An 18,580-nucleotide genomic window follows, 5' to 3' on the forward strand; every position below is an offset into this window, starting at 1 on the left:
ATAGAAAGGTAAACTGTCAAACTCATTCTATGAGGAGACCATCACCCTAATACCAAAACCAGACAAAGATGTCAAAAAATAAAAATAAAAAAAAACTACACGCCAATATCACTGATGAAGATAGATGCAAAAATCTTCACCAAAATTCGAGCAAGCAGAATCCAACAAGATATTTTAAAAATCATTCATCATAACCAAGTGAGCTTTATCCCAGGGATGCAAGGATTCTAAAATATTTACAAATAAATCAGTGTGATACACCATATTAACAAATAATTGAAAGATAAAAACCATATGATTATCTCAATAGGTGCTGAGAAAGCCTTTGAAAAAATTCAACATCCATTTATGATAAAAAAACAAAAACAAAAAAAAAACTTCCAGAAATCAGGCATAGAAGGAACATATCTCAACATAATAAAAGCCATATATGATAAACCCACAGCAAGCATTATCCTCAATGATGAAAAATTGAAAGCATTTCCCCTAAAGATAGGAACAAGAAAAGGGTGCCCACTCTCACCACTACTATTCAACATAGTTTTGGACGTTTTAGCCACAGCAATCAGAGAAGAAAAAGAAATAAAAGGAATGCAGATTTAAAAAAGGAGAAAAAACTCTCACTGTTTGCAGATGACATGATCCTCTACAAAGAAAACCCTAAAGACTCCACCAGAAAATTACTAGAGCTAATCAATGAATATAGTAAAGTGGCAGGGCATAAAATTAACACAGAGAAATCCTTGCATTCCTATACACTAACAATGAGAAAATAGAAAGAGAAATTAAGGAAACAATTCCATTCACCATTGCAACGAAAAGAATAAAATACTTAGGAATAAATTTACCTAAAGAAACAAAAGACCTGTATATAGAAAACTGTAAAACACTAATGAAAGGAATCAAACATGGCGTAAATAAATGGAGAAATATATCATGTTCATGGATCGGAGGAATCAACATAGTGAAAATGAGTATACTACCCAAAGAAACGGAGAAGGCAATGGAACCCCACTCCAGTACTCTTGCCTGGAAAATCCCATCAATGGAGGAGCCTGGTAGGCTGCAGTCCATGGGGTCGCTAGGAGTCGGACACGACTGAGCGACTTCACTTTCACTTTTCACTTTCATGCAATGGAGAAGGCAATGGCAACCCACTCCAGTGTTCTCGCCTGGAGAATCCCAGGGATGGCGGGGCCTGGTGGGCTGCCATCTCTGGGGTCGCACAGAGTCAGACACGACTGAAGCAACTTAGCAGCAGCAGCAACCCAAAGTAATCTATATATTCAATGCAAATCTTATCAAGCCACCAACGGTATTTTTCACAGAACTAGAACAAATAATTTCACAATTTGTATGAAAATACAAAGAACCTCGAATAGCCAAAGCAATGAACCTGACTGACTTCAGACTATACTGCAAGGCTACAGTCATCAAGACAGTATGGTACTGGCATAAAGACAGAAATATAGATCAAGGGAACAAAATAGAAAGTCCAGAGATAAATCCATGCACCTATGAACACCTTATCTTTGACGAAGTAGGCACAAATACACACTAAGAGAAGACAATCTCTTCAACAAGTGGTTCTGGGAAAACTGGTCAACCATCTGTAAAAGAATGAAACTAGAACACTTTCTAACACCATACACAAAAATAAACTCAAAATGGATTAAAGATCTAAAGGTAACTATAAACTATAAAACTCCTAGAGGAGAACATAGCCAAAACACTCTCTGACATTAATCACAGCAGGATCCTCTATGACCCACCTACCAGAGTAATGAAAATAAAAGCAAAAATAAACAAAAGGGACCTAATTAAACTTAAAAGCTTTTGTATAATGAAGGAAACTCTAAGCAGGGTGAAAAGACAGCCTTCAGAATGGAAGAAAATAATAGCCAATGAAGCAAATGACAAAGAATTAATCTCAAAAATACACAAGTAGCTCCTGTAGCTCAATACAAGAAAAATAAACAACACAATAAAAAATTGGGCCAAAGATCTAAACAGACGTTTCTCCAAAGAAGACATACAGATGTCTAATAAACACATGAAAAGATGCTCAACATCACTCATTATCAGAGAAATGCAAATGAAAACCACAATGAGGTACCATCTCATGCCAGTCAGAATGGCTGTCATCAAAAAGTCTACAAGCAATAAATTTTAGAGAGGGTGTGGAGAAAAGGGAACCCTCTTACACTGTTGGTGGGAGCGCAAACTAGTACAGCCACTATGGAGAACAGTGTGGAGATTTTTAAAAAACTGGAAATAGAACTGCCATATGACCCAGCAATCCCACTGCTTCGCATACACACTGAGGAAACCAAAATTGAAAGAGATATGTGCATCCCAATGTTCACTGCAGCACAGTTTAAAATAGCTAGGACATGGAAGCAACCTAGATGTCGATCAGCAGATGAATAGATAAGAAAGCTGAGGTATATATACACAATGGAATATTACTCAGTTATTAAAAAGAATGCATTTGAATCAGTTCTAATGAGGTGGATGAAACTGGTGTCTATTATACAGACTGAAGTAAGCCAGAAAGAAAAACACCACTACAGTATATTAACGCATATATATGGAACTTAGAAAGATGGTAATGATGACCCTATATTCAAGACAGCAAAAGAGACACAGATGTAAAGAACAGAATGTTGGACTCTGTTGGAGAAGGTGAGGGTGGGATGATTTGAAAGAATAGCATTGAAACATGTATATTACCATATGTGAGCTAGATCACCAGTCCAGGTTCGATGCATGAGACAGGGTGCTCAGGACCGGTGCATTGGGATAACCCTGAGGGATGGGATGGGGAGGGAGGTTGGAGGGGGTTTTGGGATGGGCGATACATGTACTCCCATGGCTGATTCATGTCAATGTTTGGCAAAAACCACTATAGTATTATAAAATAATTAGCCTCCAATTAAAAATAAGTAAATTAATTAAAAAATAATGAAAAATTCAATGACAAATTAGTTTAAAAAAAACTAACGAGAATAGCTAATGAATTACTCTTCCTCCCAGGGTCAAAACAATGCTCACTTATGTTTATCTAGGACAGATAAGAGACAATTATACCTGTACACATCATTACCTACTGCACAAGTTTTCATTTCATATGATGAAAAGTTCACATTTGTAAATTTCCTACCAAGTACAGTTTGATAAGTTGTTCTAACGTAACTCTGTACACAACCAACAGTTATGTTCAGATTTGGAGATGGAAAAAAAAAACATTTTTCATACTCTTTGGTACTATTTTAATAGGCATTTTACCTTTGCTTAATTTACATATCTAAGAATAAACTATATTTAATTTTTTTGAGGAAAATATCTTCAAGCATATATATAGTTTTGTAGGAAAAGGAGCCTGAATGTGAAGAAAATGTACACACTACAGTTGCTCTTTAGAGAGGAATATTCTTGTATTTTCCTTTTGGCCCATATATCTCTCATGCACACATACACAGGTGCATGTGTACACAGTTACACAGATTTTTGTGGACATATACATGTCCAAAACTAATGTTAAAATAAACTGATATCAAGCAATTAGATGTGTCTTAAGCAATCATACTCCGTAATGGTTCTATCAGTTTCCATTCTCACCGAATGTGTAGGAAGGTTCCCTTTTCTGCATATCCTCTCCAGCATTTATTGTTTGTAGATTTTTTTGATGATGGCCATTCTGACTGGTGGGCTTCCCTGGTAGCTCAGACGGTAAAGCACCTGCCTACAGTGCGGGAGACCTGGGTTCAATCCCTGGGTCAGGAAGATCCCCTGGAGAAGGAAATGGCAATCCACTCCAGTATTCTTGCCTGGAAAATCCCATGGACTGAAGAGCCTGGGAGGCTACGGTCCATGGGATCACAAAGAGTCGGACACGACTGAGCAACTTCACTTTCATTTCACTTTCATTCTGACTGGTGTGAGGTGATACCTCACTGTGATTTTGATTTGCATTTCTCTAATAATTAATGAGGTTTAGCATCTTTTCATGTGTTTATTGGTCATCTGTCTTCTTTGGAGAAATGTCTGCCCAACTCTTTTGCCCATTTTTTGATTGAGCTGGGATTTTTTCTTTCTGATTTTGAGCTGCTTATATATTTTGGAGATTAATCACTTGTCAGTTGTTCCATTTGCAATTATTTTCTCCTATTCTGAGGACTGTCTTTTAATCTTGTTTATCATTTCCTTTGCCTTTCAAAAACTTTTCAGTTTAATTAGATTCCATTTGTTTGTTTTATTTTCATTTCCATTACTCTATGAGATGGGTCAAAGAATAAATCTGCCACATGACCCAGCAGTCCCACTTACAGGGACTATACCCTGAGAAAGCCACAATTCTAAAAGACACAAGTACCCCAATATTCATTGCATCACCATTTACAGTAGCCAGGACATGAAAACAACCTAGATATCCATCTACAGATGAATGGATAAAGCAGAAGTGGTACATATATACAATGGAATATTATTAAACCATAAAAAATAATGAATTTGAGTCAGTTCCAGTGAGGTGGATGAACCTAGAGCCTGTTATACAGAGCGAAGTAAGTCAGAAAGAGAAAAACAAATATTGTATATTAACACATATATATGAAATCTCGGAAAATGTTATTGATGAACTTATTTGCAGGGAAGGAATGGAGACATAGATTTATAGACTGCATCTGTGGATACAGTCAGGCAAGGAGAGAGTGGAACGAATGGAGAAAGTAGCATTGACATATATACACTACCATATGTAAAATAGATAACTGGTAAGAAGTTGCTGTGTAACACATAGAGCCCAGACTGGAGCTCTGTGATAACCTAGAGAGGTGGGATAGGGAGAAGGTTGGGAGGCTCAAGACAGGGGTGATATATGTATAATTATGGCTGATTTGTGTTGTTGTAGGGCAGAAATCAACACAACATTGTAAAGCAATTTTACTCTAATTTAAAAAAAAAATAAAAATAGGTTCAATCAATGAAAAACTGATTCTCTCAGTTCAAACTGTGAAATATTGTGTGTGAACACATCTAAAGTTATTGAATAGATTTCAGAAGCACTTATGCATGTAAAATATAATTACTGTATCTTATCCCTTTAAGTTCCTGTTGTTTACAGTCTCTTTATGATGTCATCACTCAGCGTTACCAGTTTGAACTTACAGTGTTAAAGTCCTGGCAACCTATAGGCAGGGGAAATGTCTTTCCAAGATTGTAAGTCCTCTTCTGAATAATTTTTAGCGTTTTCAACGGTTAGTGTGCTCAATTTAGCTTCATATTTATATTTTAATATAATGTTCCTCTAATAGTAGCTACTTATAGATTAAAATTTGTATTTTATTAGCATCATGCTCTATCCAACTGAGCTACCTGGCCATGACTGAAAGTTGTATTTTAAACAGAGGTACAAAATTTCCATAACATCTTGTGTTTTACTTTGAAATTTAGCTAGTTCAGGCTCTTTCACAAAATAGCTGCATGGCCTTGAATATTTTAATCACTCTGAATGTGTGTATATGTGTACTTATAACCACATTTTATTTTAGGGAGAAGGGAAGTAATTACTGTGTGTGAAGGCACTTCAAAATGAAAAGCATAATAAAACATAGTAAGACTTTATTATGGTACTCTGGTATACTTAATTTTCTATGTAAAGAGCATTAGGCCATCCTGTTTTTCTGATAAAAAGGAAGACTTTATATTATTGCCAATTAAGACACTATAGTTAGTTGATTTTTAAAGGTATCATTGTGGATGATAAAATATTATTCATAGAAATTAAACAAAAGTATTTCTTCAGGATTTAGTGGCTACATCATTTAGTGTTAGTCTCTATTTTAAAAGCCAATCTCCTTTAAAAGAGTATTACTGACAGTAATACAAAAAATTTTGATGGTGTAAGTGATATTGACTTAGAGCTAACAGCTAATATCCATATATATTAAGTTGAACCATATAAAGCTATCAATATTCAGCCATTTTAACTTACAAAAATGGAAAATTCTTATGACACAACCTATTTTTAAAAGCATGTAAAAATCAGTAAGAAAGCTTTTAAGGTTAATTAGGTCCCATTTGTTTATTTTTGCTTTTATTTCCAATATTCTTGGAGGTGGGTCATAGAGGATCCTGAATGTTCATCGCAGCACTGTTTATAATAGCCAGGACATGGAAGCAACCTAGATGTCCATCAGCAGATGAATGGATAAGAAAGCTGTGGTACATATACACAATGGAGTATTACTCAGCCATTAAAAAGAATACATTTGAATCAGTTCTAATGAGGTGGATGAAACTGAAGCCTATTATACAGAGTGAAGTAAGCCAGAAAGAAAAACACCAATACAATATACTAACACATATATATGGAATTTAGAAAGATGGTAACAATAACCCTGAGTACGAGACAGCAAAAGAGACACTGATGTATAGAACAGTCTTATGGACTCTGAGAGAGAGGGAGAGGGTGGGAAGATTTGGGAGAATGGCATTGAAACATGTAAAATATCATGTATGAAACGAGTAGCCAGTCCAGGTTCGATGCACGATACTGGATGCTTGGGGCTGGTGCACTGGGACGACCCAGAGGGATGGTGTGGGGAGGGAAGAGGGAGGAGAGTTCAGGATGGGGAACACATGTATACCTGTGGTGGATTCATTTTGATATTTGGCAAAACTAATACAATTATGTTAAGTTAAAAAAAATCAGTAAGAAAGCTATAGTTAAGATGGAATAGGTAATTTGCAGAAAAAAAATGTCAAAGATCAGTAAAAATATGAAAAACTGCACAACTTCAACAATGAAAATAAAGTTTAGAAAACCTTTGACTCAGAAATTCAAATTCTAGAGAACTATAGAGATCTATTCCCTTTTAAAATAATACATTTCTATAATGTTTGGATTTTTTTTCCAAAAAGTATGTATTATTTTTAGAATCAGAAAATGCAACATAGTTTAAAAAAAAAAAAGGGAAAGAATTATTTTATCTAGAAATTAATGATTTAGTTCCCTAGTGCCTTTAAAATGTATTTCTAGTTTGATGTTGCCTATGTCTATTCTTGCCTCTTACATCACAAAGGGCTCAGATTATGTCACTACTGGACATTATTACCTCTTTTAAACACAGTGTTACAAGTAAATCCTTCTCTAGTGAGAAGTATTTTCTCCCATATCCCTTCATAAAACAGAACTCAGAGGTACTGCAGATTTGTTTCCTCAATGGCATTTCCAAATCTTTTCTCTTCTCTATTCCTTAAAAAAAGCTTGCTTGGAATCTTGTGCCATCAGATTACGTCACCTGATAGCTTTCTCAACTCTATCCATTTGCTGATTCCATTGTTGCTCCACTTCATTTTGCCATGATTTTCGTATGTGGCCTACTACCATGCTATACAGTACTATCAACTGTACTCTTGTCAATTCCTTGTGATTTTTCTGTTGTTGTTCAGCCTCTCAGTCATGACCAACTTTTTGTTACATCATGGACTGCAGCACACCAGGCTTCCCTTTCCTTCAACATATCCCAGAGCTTGCTCAAACTCATGTCCATTGAGTTGGTGATGTCATACAATGATTTCTTCCTCTGTTGTCCCCTTCTACTTCAGCCTTCAGTCTTTCCCAGCATCAGGGTCTTTTCCAATGAGTCAGTTCTTCACATAAGGTGGCCAAAGTATTGGTGTTTTGGCTTCAGTATCAGTCCTTCCAATGAATATTCAGGATTGATTTCCTTTAGAATTAAGTGATTTGATCTCCTTGCAGTCTAAGGGATTCCCAAGAGTCTTCTACACCACCACAGTTCAGAGGCATAAATTCTTCCATGCTCAGCCTTCTTTATGGTCCAACACTCACATATGTACATTACTACTGGAAAAACCATAGCTTTGACTAGATGGATTTTTGTCCTCAAAGTAATGCCCCTGCTTTTTAATATGCTGTCTAGGTTTTCAATGATTTTTTTCTCCAAGGAGCAAGCGTCTTTTAATGTCATGGCTGCAGTTACCATCTGCAGTTATTTTGGAGCCCAAGAAAATAAAGTCTGGCACTGTTTCCATTGCTTCTCCATTTATTTGTCATGAAGTGATGAAACTGGATGCCATTATCTTCATTTTTTGAATGTTGAGTTTTAAGCCAGCTTTTGCACTCTCCATTTTCACTTTCATTAAGAGACCCTTTAGTTCCTCTTCACTTTCTGCCATAAGGGTGGCGACATCTGCATATCTGAGGTTACTGAAATTTCTCCCAGCAATCTTGATTCCAGCTTGTGCTTCATTTAACCTGACATTTCACATGATGTACTTTGCATATAAATTAAATGAACAGGATGACCATATACAGTTTTGACGTGCTCCTTTCCCAATTTGGAACCAGTCCATTGTTTTATTTCCTGTTCTGTTGCCTCTTGACCTGCATAAAGGTTTCTCAGGAGGCAGGTAAGGTGGTCTGATATTCCTATCTGCTTAGGAATTTTCCATAGTTTGTTGTGATTCACACAGCCACAGGCTTTAGCATAGTCAATGAATCAGAAATAGATGTCTTTCTGGAATTCTCTTGCTTTTTCTATGATCCAACAGATGTTGGCAATTTGATCTCTGGTTCCTCTGCCTTTTCTAAATCCAGCTTAAACATCTGGAAGTTCTTGGCTTACATACTGTTGAAGCCTAGCTTGGTGAATTTTGAGCATTACTTTGCTAGTGTGTGAAAGAGTGATTGTGGGGTAGCTTGAACATTCTTTGTCATTGCCTTTGTTTGGGACTGGAGTAAAAACTGACCTTTTCCAGTCTTGTGGCCACTGCTGAGTTTTCCATATTTGCTGGTATATTGAGTGCAGAACTTTCACAGCATCGTCTTTGAGGATTTCAAATAGATCAGCTGGCATTTCACCAACTCCACTAGCTTTGTTCGTAGTGATGCTTCTTAAGGCCCACTTGACTGTGGACTCCAGGATATCTGGCTCTAAGTGAGTGATCACACCATCATGGCCATCTAGGTCATGAAGATCTTTTTTTATATAGTTCTTCTGTCTATTCTTGCCGCCTCTTCTTGATATCTTCTCCTTCTGTTAGGTCCATACAGTTTCTGTCCTTTATTGTGCCTATCTTTGTATTAAATGCTTCCTTGTTATCTCTAGTTGTCTTGAAGACATCTCTAGTTTTTCCACTCTTGTTTTCCTCTATTTCTTTCCATTGTTCACTTAAAAAGGCTTTTTACAACCCCCCATGTATATGTGTCCTTTTCTACTTTGCCTTTTGCTTCTTTTCTTTTCTCAGCTATTTGTAAGGGCACCCTAAGACAACCATTTTGCCTTTTTGCGTTTCTTTCTTGGGGATGGTTTTGGTCACTGCCTCCTGTACAATGTCACAAACTTTCATCTGTAGTTTTTCAAGCTCTCTGTCTATCAGATCTAATCTCTTGAATCTATATGTCACTTCCATTGTTTAATCATACGGGACTTGTTTGAGGTCATACCTGAAAGACCTATTGTTTTTGCCTACTTTCTTCAAATGAAGTCTGAATTTGACACTAAGGAGTTCATGATCTGAGCCACAGTCAGCTCCCAGTTTTCTTTCCGACTGTATAGAACTTCTCCATCTTTAGCTGCAAAGAACAATCAGTCTGATTTTGGTATTGACCATCTGGTGATGTTCATGTGTAGAGTTGTCTGTTGTGTTGTTGGAAGAGGATGTTTGCTATGATCAGTGTGTTCTCTTGGCAAAACTCTGTTAGCCTTTGCCCTGCTTCATTTTGTACTCCAAGGCCAAGCTTGCTCATACTCCAGGTATCTCTTGACTTCCTACTTTTGCATTCCAGTCAGCTATGATGAAAACGACATCTCTTTTTTTGGTATTAGTTCTAAAAGGTCTTGTAGGTCTTCATAGAACCATTCAACTTGAGCTTCTTTGGCATTAGTGGTCGGGGCACAGATTTGGATTACTATGATATTGAATGGTTTGTCTTAGAAACAGAGATCATTCTGTCGTTTTTGAGATTGCACCCAAGTCCATTCTAAAGGAGATCAGTCCTGGGTGTTCTTTGGAAGGAATGATGCTAAAGCTGAAACTCCAGTACTTTGGCCACCTCATGAGAAGAGTTGACTCATTGGAAAAGACTCTGATGCTGGGAGGGATTGGGGGCAGGAGGAAAAGGGGACGACAAAGGATGAGGTGGCTGGATGGCATCACCGACTCAATGGACGTGAGTTTGAGTGAACACTAGGAGTTGGTATTGGACAGGGAGGCCTGGCGTGCTGAAATTCATGGGGTCAAAAAGAGTCGGACACAACTGAGTGAACTGAACTGAACTGATTACAATTTTTACTCTCTTGTTAACTATGAGGTCTACTCCATTTCTTCTAAGGGATTCTTGCCCACAGTAGTAGATGTAAAGGTCATCTGAATTAAATTCATGCATCCCAGCCCACTTTAGTTCACTGATTCCTAAAATGTCAATGTTCACTTTTGCCATCTCCTGTTTGACCACTTCCAATTTACTTTGATTCATGGACTTAACATTCCAGGTTTCTATGCATTATTGTTCTTACAGCATTGGACTTTACTTTCATTACCAGACACATCCAGAACTGGGCATTGTTTCCACTTTGGCTCAGCTTATTCATTCCTTCTGGAGATATTTCTCCACTCTTCTCCAGTAGCATATTGGGCACATACTGATCTGAGGAGTTCATCTTTCAGTTTTGTATCCCTTTGCTTTTTCATACTGTTCATGGGGTTCTCAAGGCAAGAATGTTGAAGTGGCTTGCCATTCCTTTCTTCAGTGAACCATTTTTTATCAGAACTCTCCATCATGACTCATCTGTCTTGGGTATCCCTACACGCCATGGCTCATAGTTTCATTGTGTCAGATAAGGCTGTGATGTATGTGATCAGTTTGGTTAGTTTTCTTTAATTGTCCTATTCATTCTGTTTGCCTTATGATGGATAAGGATAAGAAGCTTGTGGAAGCTTCCTGATGCTAGGTACTGAAAGTGAAAGTGAAGTCACTCAGTCGTGTCTGACTCTTTGCAACCACATGGACTGTAGCCTATCAGGCTCCTCCATCCATGGGATTTTCCAGGCAAGAGTTCTGGAGTGGATTGCCATTTCCTTCTCCAGGGGATCTGCCTGACCCAGGAATTGAACCCAGGTCCCCCGCATTGCAGGCAGATGCTTTACCATCTGAGCCACCAGGGAAGCCCTGCTAGGTACTGGCTGTGGGCAAATTGGGTTTTGCTCTGATAGGTGGGACCTTGCTTAGTAGAATTTTAATCCAATTTTCTGTTGATGTGGTGCTGTGTCCCCTCCCTGTACTTTGGCCTGAGGCAAAACTATGGTGAGAGTAATGGCAGTAATGGCGACCTCTTTCAAAAGACTTATGCCAGCACCATGTGGCTCCCAGGACTGTTGAAGTCAGTGCCCCTTACCCTGCAGCATGTCACTGTTGAGCCATGCTTTCACCAGAGACTCCTGGACACTCACAGGCAACTCTGGCTCCATCTCTTGTGGGGTCACTGCTCCTTTCTCCTGGGTCCTGGTGTGCACAAGATTTTGTTTGTGCCATCCAAAAGTTTGTTTCCCCAGTCCTGTGGATGTTCTGTAGTCAAATCCCACTGGCGTTCAAATTCCCTGAGGGTTCACAGTCCCTTTGCCAGATCCCCAGGTTGGGAAATCTGTTGTGGGCCATAGAACTTTTGTAACACTACAAGAACTTCTTTGGTATTACTTTTCTCCAGTTTGTGAGTCCTCTGCTCTGTGGCTTTATGATGGGGCTAATGTCAGCATCCTCCAAAAGGTCTGATGCCACATATCGTGCCTCCCAGGCCTGCTGCACACAGAGACCCTGTCCCTGAGGCAGGCCACTACTGACCTGTGCCTCTGCAGGAAACACTCAAACACTCAAAGGCAGGTATGGCTCAGTCTCCTATGGGGTCCCTAGGTCCTGTGAACACAAGACTTTGTTTGCACCCTTCAAGCATCTCTGGCCTGTATAAGGTTTGATTCTAAGTGAAATTTTGCCCTTCCTGCCATCTTGTTGGGACTTCTTCTTTGCCCTTGGATGTGGGGTATCATATTTTGGTTGGATCCAACTTTTTCCTGTCGATGGTTGTTCAGCAGCTAATTTCAATTTTGGAGTTCTCACAGGAAAAGGTGAGTGCATATCCTTCTTCTCCGCCATCTTTAATGTCCAATTATCTTGCCTTTCATCTAATTTCAATGGCTCACTTCCATACATACCCCTCCAAAACCTCACTTTCTAGCATTTCACTCTTCAACCACTGCCTCAGGTAACTTTAATAACCCCACTCCAACAATGTTTCCACCCCTCCAAAACTTACCATTGATTTACAATCTTTGAACTCATCAATCCCTTCTCCATGGCTTTACTAATATTCTTACCCATTATAAATTCTTACCTATATTAGATTCTTACACGCTCATGGTGAATCAGCACAAGTGTTTCCCTTCATAAAGCCTCAATTCCATCTCCCCACTCTCCTTTTGACATTTCTGCTAACAAAAACCCTAATTTTAGTTAAATCCGATTCTCCTATTACTCCACAGTGGTTGGTGGCACTTTTGCAACTGAACATGACTAAGGAAAGGCATGTAACCATGATGATTGGCTTCAATTCATATTTATTATGACAAACTGCAAGTGTACTGTTAATGGTACCTGGCAATAATATTAAACTTCTATCATCTATTCATAGCTCTCCTATTCTTGAAGATGAGTGTTCTTCACTTTTTCCTCTCTTCTCAAATCTATAATAGCTACACTGTATCCGACTCTCAGCTAGGGGAAAATTTCATCATCGTCACTACTGAATATATACTAATCTACAGGCATATTACAACCCTATTTTCTGCCTTCTCTTTTATTATAGCAAATGCCCTTTTCTTGCTCATGCCTGAGTATAATTTGAAGTGTGACAATTTCTTAAGGCAGTCAAAACAAATTACCACAAATTGAGTGGCTTAATTGTCTCATACTTCAGGAAGCTTTAAGTCCAAAGTTAAGGTGTCAGCAGATTTTGCTCCTTGAGGCTCTGAGGGAGGCCTATGCCTCTACCCTAGGTTACAGCAGTTGCTGGCAAGCATTGGTATTCTTTGGCTTATAGATGCATCACTTCAATCTCTGCCTCCAACATCACAAAATTCACTCTCCCTGTGTGTGTGCCAAGTTTCCCCTTTTCATAATGACACCAGTCATTGTAGTCGGCCCCACTTTAATCCAGAATTATCTCATCTTAACTTGATTACATCTGTAAAAGACACTATTCCCAAATAAGGTCAAATTCACAAGTACCAACTGGTAAGACTTGTGTTTATCTTTATAAGGGGCACAAATCAACTCACAACACTGAGTGCTGGATTTTCTCCACCAAAAGTATAGCTCCTATACTGTTCTTCTCTATTCTCATTGTCTTTCCTTTTATTACAGAATTTTGCTGATACAATTAACATGTAACATTGTTTAAGTTTAAAGTGTACAATGTGATGATTTTTTATGCATGCATATTGCAAAATAATTACCACAGTAGGATTACTTAACACTTCCATCACATCACAAAAATACTATTTCTTTTTGTGGTGAGAACATTTATGGTCTACTCTCATACCAAATTTCAAGTATATAATATAGTGTTGTTAACTATAGTCAACACAATAAATACCAGAAATTATCCATATTTTAACTGAACATTTGTACACTTTGAATGTTACCTCTGCATTTCCCCCCACCTCTCAGTTTGTTCTTTAAGTATGGCTTCTTTAGAATCCATTTATAAGTGAGATTGTACTGTATATGTCTTTCACTAACTTACTTCACTTATCATAATGCCCTCAAGGTCCTTCCATGTTGTCATAAATGCCAGAACTTCCTTCTTTATCATGGCTAAATTAGATAAATGATTGATAGGTGATAGATAAGTCTCATATCTCTTCAAGTGTGATTTCATTTCCTTTAGATATATGTCCAGTAGTAGAGTTGCTATAAAAATATGGTAGTTTTGTTTTTAATTTTTGAAGAACCTCCCTCTTGTTGCCCACAGTGGCTATACCAATTGACATCTGTACCAAAGTGCCCAAATTTCCTTTTATCCACAGCTTCACCAATACTTGTCTCTACTATTTTTGATAAGAGCCATTCTAACATATATGAGATGATATCACACTCTAGTTTTGATATTAGTTACCCTGATTATTATGTTGGGCATCTTTTCATGTACTTGTTGGCCATTTTTATAAATATTCTGGCAAAGTATCTCCAGTTTCTTTGCTCACTTAAAAAAAAAAAATAGGGTTGTTTGGATTATTTCTGCTGATGAGCTGTATCAGTGTCTCATATATTTTGAATATTAACCCTTTATCAGACAGACAATTTGAAAACATGTTGTCTCATTCCATAGGCTGTTGCTGTTTTTTGGTATTGTTTTTTTTTTTTGCTGTAAAAAAGCTTTTCAGCTTATTCATTTCTCTTTTTGTTAGCCTGTACTTTCTTGCTGTCAAAAAAAAAAAAAAATCAGTGACAAAAGAATATCAAAAAGCTTTTTTCCTTTTTTCTTCTAGGAGCTGAACAGTTTCAGCTTCTATGTTGAAGTCATTAATACATTTCAAACTTATTTTTTGAGTTGTGTAATATAGGAGTCCACTTTTATTCTTTTCCATGTGGACATCCAGTTTTCAAAGAAACATTTATTGAAGAGCTATCTTTTCCCCATTTTTTTGTCTTGGTATTTCTGGGTTGTCGATTCTGTTATAATAGTCTATATAATTTTTTTTATGCAAGTACATTCTAGTTTTTAAGAGTAGTTTATAATCAGGAACTATGAGTCTTCAACATTGTTCTTTCTCAAGAATTCTTTGGATATTCATAGTCTTTTGTGGTTTTGTACAAATTTTAGATTTGTGTTTTCAATTTTTGTGAAAAGCACCATTGACATTTTCGTAAGGATTGCATTTAAACTATAGATGGCTTTTGGTTGGTAGTCTGGACATTTTAACAATATTATTCTTCTGATTCATGAACTTGAAATGTCTTTCCATTTATTTGTATCTTATATATTTTCTTTCATCAAAATCTTATAGCTTTTAGTGTGTAGCTATTTAACTTCTTTAGCTAAATATATTTATAAGGATTGTGTTACTTTAAACTTTTGTAAATTAGATAGTTTCCTTTAGTTTTCAGATATTTTGGTTTTAGTGTATTAAAGTGCAACTGATTTCTATATGTTTTGTATCCTGCAAATGTACTGAACTTGCTGATTAGTTCTAGTAGTTTTTGGTAGAATCTTCAAGACTTTCTATATTCAAGATCACATATTTGCAAACAAAAATAATTTGACTTATTCCTAATTTGGATGCTGTGTATTTATTTTTTTTGCCTAATTGCTCTGGCTAAGGCTTCCTCTACTATGTTGACTAAGAGTGGCAAGAGTGGTCGTACTTGTTCCTGATCACAGAGGAAAAGCTTTCAACATTTAAACATTTAGTGTAATGTAAAATGAGAGTTTGTCATTGATGGCCTTTATTACATTAAGGTACATTTCTTCTATAGCCAATTTGTTGAGAGTATTTTTTCTATATGGAAGAATGTTATATTTTGTCAATGCTTTTTCTGTGCCTATGAAATTATTATGTGATTTTCAGTTTTCATTCTATTAATATAGAGTGTCACATTTACAGATTTGTAATCATACTGTATAATATTTGTAATATCATGGTGGTCGGAAAAGATGTCTGATATTATTTCAATCTTCTTAAATTTTCTAAAGCATGTTCTTTGACATATGATCTTTTGTGGAGACTGTTCTGTGTGCTCTTGAGAGGCATATGTATCCTGATGTTATTGGATGGACTGTTAGGCCCTTTTGGTATAAAATATATTCCAAATTTAATTGTTCCTTATTGATTTTTATATCTGTAGAATCTATCTATTGTTGCAAGTGGGTATTGAAGTCCCACACTATTATTGTATTAGTGCATATTTTTGCCTAAAGACCTGTTAGTATCTACTTAATATATTTAGGTATTCTAATCTTTGCTGAATATATATTTATCATTGTTATATCTTCTTATGAATTGATCTCTTTATAATCATAAAAGGGCCTTCTTTTTCTCTGATTATGGTTTTTGACCTAATGTCTATTTTTTCTGATGAAAGCTCTCTTTTGATTTCCACTTGTATGGCATATATTTTTCCATCACTTCATTTTGAATCTATATGTGATCTTAAAACTGAAGTGACTCTCTTGTGAGTATCATATAGTTATGTCTTGTGTTTACATTCATTCAGCTACTCTATGTATTTTATTTGGAAAATTTAATCCATTTACTTTTAGAGTAATTACTAATAAATAAAAACTTACTAATGTCATGTTATTCTTTCTTATTGTTTTATAGTTCCCTTGTTTCTTTCTTCCTTCCTTCATCTCTTGCTGCCTTCCTTTATAAATTGATTAATATCATAGTAAGTTGTTTTTATTCCCCTTTTCCTTTATCTTTTGTGTATCTACTAAAAGTTTTTGCCTTGCAGTTCCATCAGTTTAAAAAAAACTCTTAATGTTATAGTTTATTTTTCACTGATAAATACTTAACTTCAATTAAGTTAACATATAATCATATTACAGTATTAAAGTATTCTGAATTTGACTATATACTCCAAGTGTGTTGAATATATTCATATCTTTTCATGTTATCAGTTATTATCCTTTAATTTCACATTGAAGAACTTTCATTTCTTGTAAGAAACATCTAATGGTAATTTTTTTTTTTTTTTTTTTGGTCTGAGATCTTTTTTTCTCATTAATTTAGGAAGTAAAACTTTTGTTAGATAGAATGTTCTTTGTTGGCAGGGTGTTGTTTTTTGTTTTTTTTTTTTTCAACTGGAAGTTAATTACTTTATAATATTGTAGTGTGGTTTTTGCCATACAATGACGTGAATCAGCCATGGGTGTACATGTGTCCCCCCATCTTGAACTTCCTTCAGCATCCCATCCCTCTGGGTTGTCCCAGTGCATCTGCTTTGAGTGCCCTGCTTCATGCATCAAACTTGCACTGGTCATCTATTTTACATATGGTAATATACATGTTTCAATAATATTCTCTCAAATCATTCCACCCCTTCCTTCTCTGACATAGTCCAAGTCTGTTCTTTATGTCTGTGTCTCTTTTTCTGTCTTGCACACAGGGTTGTCATTACTGTCTTTCTAAATTCCATATATATGCATTAATATACTGTATTGAAGTTTCTCTTCTGACTTACTCTGTATAATAGGCTCCAGGTTCATCCACCTCATTAGAACTGACTCAAATGTGTTGTTTTTTATAGCTGAGTAATATTCTTTTTTTTCTCTTTCAGCCCTTTGAATATACCATCTCATTCTCTCCTGAACTATAAGTTTTCTTCAATAATTCACGAATTGTTTCTCTTGATGGTATCCCGTAGATCACATAGGATTTCTTCAGTCTTTTTCATTTGTGTTCTTTGTTCTATTCTGACTCAATAATTTCAAAAGTCCTGTTTTTCCATTCTTAGAATGGAAAAACTTTCCATTTTCTTCTGTTTGATCTATTCAGCTTGGTGCTCTGCTGTGTATTGCATTTTTATTTAATTCACTATATTCTTCAGCTTGAGAATTTTTTTATGATTTCCACCACTTTATAAACTGCTAAATTTGTTAGTCTATTGTTTCCCTAATTTCAGTGAATTGTCTTTCTGTGCTTTCTTGTAGCTTATTGAACTCTCTTAAAACAGCTGTTTTGAATTCTTTATTAAATAAATCATAAATGATACTTTTGTGGTATCACGTTTCTTTGATTTTTCACGTTTCTTGAAGTCTTACATTACTGGCTTCACATTTGAAGAAGCAGTAACTTCCTCTATTCTTTGGGAGATAAATACCTTCCATCAGACCTGCTAGGGATTCTGGGGTTTCCTCAAACACTCTATGGCTGTTTCTGCTCCATGTTTCTTGATCCCTTTTGCAGCAGAATTCTTAAGCTTGTAACCATCTTTCTATCTTACAGTGTACCAGGGCCACTGCTGAAAGTCTCCATTTTACTTTCCTAGTGGCAGAACCAAAGCTCATGTTTGTGGTTTCTCTTTGGCCCACAGATTCATGCCAGCTTTCTGTGCATGCTCACTAACTCTCTTTCAAAGCTCACTCTCACCATCATTAAAAATATATACAAGGAACCAGCCACAGGGTGGGAGTATGTATGAATAAAGCACATGATATTCTGGGGGTGCATGAGGGCCAGTTGTAGGTATTCCTGAGCAAGTCATCTCCAGCAGCTCGTGGGTAGGCTTCATGATGTAGTTTGCAACACTATCAGATCAGATCAGATCAGTCGCTCAGTCGTGTCTGACTCTTTGCGACCCCATGAATCGCAGCACTCCAGGCCTCCCTGTCCATCACCAACTCCCGGAGTTCACTCAGACTCACACCCATCGAGTCAGTGATGCCATCCAGTCATCTCATCCTCTGTCGTCCCCTTCTCCTCTTGCCCCCAATCCCTCCCAGCATCAGAGTATTTTCCAATGAGTCAACTCTTCTCATGAGGTGGCCAAAGTACTGGA

At 36.7% G+C, this 18,580-nt stretch overlaps 1 protein-coding gene across 1 annotated transcript in view; it reads left to right on the forward strand.

Annotated features, from left to right (window-relative positions):
- The first annotated feature begins 4,661 nt into the window (after nucleotides 1-4,661).
- The window catches only part of CYLC1 (cylicin 1), a 45,300-nt gene continuing 31,381 nt past the window's right edge, over nucleotides 4,662-18,580 (forward strand). Inside the window, 1 exon segment of the mRNA XM_044937118.1 lies at nucleotides 4,662-5,220. The gene's annotated coding sequence lies outside the window, so the exon portion shown is untranslated.

Source organism: Bubalus bubalis, chromosome X (assembly GCF_019923935.1).
Source record: "Bubalus bubalis isolate 160015118507 breed Murrah chromosome X, NDDB_SH_1, whole genome shotgun sequence".
Taxonomy (NCBI): domain Eukaryota; kingdom Metazoa; phylum Chordata; class Mammalia; order Artiodactyla; family Bovidae; genus Bubalus; species Bubalus bubalis.